The sequence below is a fragment of the Phycodurus eques genome, chromosome 9 (assembly GCF_024500275.1).
Source record: "Phycodurus eques isolate BA_2022a chromosome 9, UOR_Pequ_1.1, whole genome shotgun sequence".
NCBI classification, from domain to species: Eukaryota; Metazoa; Chordata; class Actinopteri; order Syngnathiformes; family Syngnathidae; genus Phycodurus; species Phycodurus eques.
In genome coordinates, this window is record NC_084533.1 from 12,109,524 (window position 1) to 12,113,702 (window position 4,179).

General features: G+C 39.1%; 1 long non-coding RNA gene across 1 annotated transcript; it reads left to right on the forward strand.

Annotated features, from left to right (window-relative positions):
- The first annotated feature begins 226 nt into the window (after positions 1 to 226).
- LOC133408001 (uncharacterized) lies at positions 227 to 3,805 on the forward strand. The gene is made up of 4 exons (XR_009769236.1): positions 227 to 352; positions 834 to 946; positions 1,293 to 1,471; positions 3,071 to 3,805. It is a non-coding gene; the product is annotated as an uncharacterized LOC133408001 (long non-coding RNA).
- The last annotated feature ends 374 nt before the right edge of the window (positions 3,806 to 4,179 follow it).

The window sequence follows — 4,179 nt, forward strand, 5'->3', positions numbered from 1 at the left end:
AAAGTCGAGCCAAGAATTTGCGGCATTTTGTGTAAAGGAGTGAGACCAAAAAAAAGTGTTCACTGATTTTTCTCAAAACAAAGCAATGTTCCGTGTTTCCTGCATTTATTTGGAATGGAGGTGTGAGCAGTCACAGTAACTCGCCTGGGTGCGTGCTATGTTGGACTACATCAAAGCTGCACTTAGTCATGGAAAATTATTACATGCACTACTTGGAGAGTGGTTTTCCACATACACGTAACCATCAAAGTTAGCATATAAAAACAAGCTGATCTAATGGAGCCTCGGTGGAACAAGGTGACAGGTTGTTCGTCAAGACCCAAAGCTGCTGAACCATACAGTGAAATAACAGGTTAGAAATGTTTCTCTGAGTCTCTCTCTTCCTTTCTGGTTGTCTCCTTCCTGGCCATAAAGTCTGGTAGCATGGCTCATCATGTAAGGCCTGAGCAGGGTCACGACCCATCATCTTGTTGTGGGAATTCTTTTCTCTTTTTCTCTGTCTCTGTATTTAGCTAGGCTAATTGTTCTCAGAGCAGGAGAGTGTTCAGCCATTTTGGTGTTATCACGGGAAAGTTGTAACCTGATCATATAATATTGTACAGTATAGTACAGTATACAGTACAGTAAAATCATTATTATTGAATAGGAAATTACACTAAAGGCTTTTTCACACCGCACCGCACTCAATGTGAAAGGACTGCAAGACACCCCAGCATGCCCAAATTTGGAAGTGCTGATGTAACAGCATACCAGGAAGTAAACAGGAACGTTTTCTTAGATTATTTTTATGATATTAGTTGCTATTAAAACATTTTCTGGTCATCTGATTCAAGCTGCTAAGATGAAGAATGATGCTGTTGGGAAGAATATCTTATTACACACTCAAGGTCAGGATTGTGCAGCGACTGAACTTCATTTGTTTTCTAATCAAAAGAAATGAACCACGGTGAGTAATTTTTGGAGATTCAAATGTATTTTAATGCAGGTTTCTTAAAAGATCAATATCAAGAGCATTCAGTGTGTCTTGTCCAGTGTGGACAAGCATTGGGTGGGATTGATTTATTTTTATATTTTTATTTCTTGTAAAGCCTTTTGAGTTGCATTTTTTTGTATGAAAAGCACTTACAAATGAAGTTTGATTGATTGATAGCTATACAGTACTTACATATGTAAACTACATGTGTAAACATGGACTTTTGATAACTTGCTAATATAACACCATGGTATGCTTTCAGTTTCAGCATTCTCCACCACATTCTGTGCCAACTCAAATACTTTTTACTTCTCCACAGCCCAGATCAACTGAAGAGGAGATTGAAATGCGATTATTCTCAGTTGTGGTTCGGCACACCTTTCCACTGCGGTTGCAACAAATGCCAGATGGTGTTTTGTGAAAATCTGGAAGCCTCAGCCCTCATGGAACATATTTCATCGACATCAACTGAGACAGACACGTATTCAGAAACTGAAGGTAACATCCCTGATCACGTTCCTCAACATCAAGAACGCATGAGGACTCTGAACAGTGGTGGATCACTTGTCCGTCAAGCTATTCGTTCCTCTCCCGACCTCAGTAAACAATGGCCTCCGTCATCCACCTGCATTGGTGCTTAATGCTGCGGAGCCAACTGTGCCTGTTAAAATCTAATGTTACACTGTAATGACACCGAAGGACAGCTATCAGTTGACTTAGATGATAATGATGACACTCAAATCTCAGTTCGCCTGAACCGCTTCCTGCTCACTTGATCAGATTAGGCCAAGTTCATGTGCACTCAAGTTTGTGGCTTGACCATATGTGTCCGTTATGCGAGTCATATTATATAATAATAAATTGACTTCTCTGCATCAGAGTTGTAATAGTTTAGTAATTATAGTTAGTTTTTATTTTGTTTAGATGTTTTTCCCAATTCAGTTAGTTTAAATAAGTTTTTAGAGCAGGTTTGTTATTTTTTTCATTTTTTAAAAAAATGCTTCGTTTTAGTTAAGTTTTTATTTATTTAAGTTTTTTTCATACAGGATATCTGTCGAGTGTGAGGTATAAAAGAAACTCAACAAAAAATACAATTTTACATGTGTTAACTTACTAACAGATGAGTAATCATCCACAAATCAAATAAAGGTACTGTAAAACAGTCCACAAAATTTTAAGTACAATAAGTGCCGTGCTTCTAAGGTTAGAGTAGATGCATCATAACGTACATAAAACCATTCATGAGACATGCTGTAGTATGGCCTTTTTAAAAATGTTTTTAATATTTTTGACTTCAATAGCCCTCTGTTCATTATTGTAAAAAAGACATTCAACTACTTATTTGCATGATTCCTCTCCCTTGCTGCTAAATTGCAAACTTCCCAAGTGGACTTTGAGATTTGTGTGACAGTCATAATCTATGACAGACAGACATACACATTGGGTGGGTGGGATGGATGGACGGATGAAAAACACCTATGGTTAATTGTGGGACTATGCACGATTCGTTCATGAATGAACAGTACAGTACTGTACAGTAGTACAGTACAGCAAATTATAGTACATTATGTACTGTATAAGTCAAACACTCGGCCCGTGGGACACACCCAGCCTGGTATGTAATTACATCCGGCCTGCAGAAACATTTGCTAAATAGCGTAGCTAACTATGTACATGCAACCTCGAATGCTGTTTATCTTTGGTAGCACGTCTGCGTGAGAAGCTCTGATGAAAATTAATAAACCATCACATAGTATTTGCCTCACCGATGATCAACTGCAGTTCATCCTGGCATAAAAGACAAAGACAGTTGACCATATTTGAGTTGGAATTATTTCAACTTTCAGTGAAAAGCACAATCCTTTATAGTTCCAGAGAAGAAAATGGTTAGATTATTTAGTATAGTATAGTATAGTATAGTATAGAATAGTAATACATTATAGTGGCCTACTTCTGATACAGAACTGTATAGTTCAGTAAGTACTATGGTATAGTAGTGTAGACTATAGCAGTGTACGTACATTGTAGCATAGTGTGTCCTATTTGGGTGGTAATGTAGACTATAGTGAAGAAAGACTGTTGTGGTTGTGATTGCAGAGTTGTTGCTGCTGTCACACTTGGAGTTGATGCCTGTGCTGTCAGCCGATGAGAAGGAGTGAACAGCTTCATCTGCGAGCCGGCTGGTTGGGTGTTGTTTTCTCTTCCTTAACTCTTGTTTAGTCTCTTGTATTTATAGGTGCAGTGCTGCCTAGTTTTGCTAAACATCTTGTGGCCACCATAAAGATGATTGATGCAATCATTGGCTGGCTTTCCAAAGAGTTTGACCTGCTTTCTTTCCCAGTCACTTTGGAAGAGTCCACTTTTTTATGCATGCATTTGTATCCCAAGTGCATGGACGCCCCAGTTTATTTACAGTGCAGTGATCCCTTTGGGATGTCACCTCGTGACGGTGTTTCATATTTCATTCCTTGCCATTTAATAGTGCACCTGACAGGGGCCGAGCTCTCCTCCGTAGCCTATTTAACATGCAGAGGGAGACCCCAGGAATGTTCTTTAATCAAACTTCATTATAGCTTCCCTGAAGCGGCTGCTCACAGGTTCTTGTTAATCCAGCCTACTGATTGAAAGGTTCACTGAGGTTTATTCAGACAGTGAGGGTTGCGGAGGGTGTGAGCTTCCTGCACAATACTAACTTAAACGTCGGTGATGCAACATTCATTACGAGCTTCTTGTCTGCACTCCCACATGTCAATGTCCTGCCAGCAGGATGCCTTTTATGTTGCAATGAACCCTTGGTGGGAAGTAACTAAGTACAAACACTTTGTTACTGTACTGAAGTAGATTTTCAGGTACATATCTTTACATAGATTTATTTTTCTAAGGATGTTTTACTATTCTACTTAAAGGGGTAGTTTTCAGTGTTAAAAGTGCTAGTAAAATGTGAATGTAGCCTCACTTTAGTAGTGAACGTATGTTTCGGGACGGAACATACGGTACAACTCAGTCAGCGAGATAAGAGGGTGCTAACCCGTGTAATATGTTATGAGTAAGTAACAGGACCTTAAAATCGCATCTGAAGTAGACCAGGAGCCAATGCAAGTTAGCCAGAATGGGAATAATATAGTCGTACTTTCTCGTCCTCGTCAAAAGTCTTTCTGCAGCATTTTCTACGAACTGCAGACTTTTAATACCAGACCATAGACCAG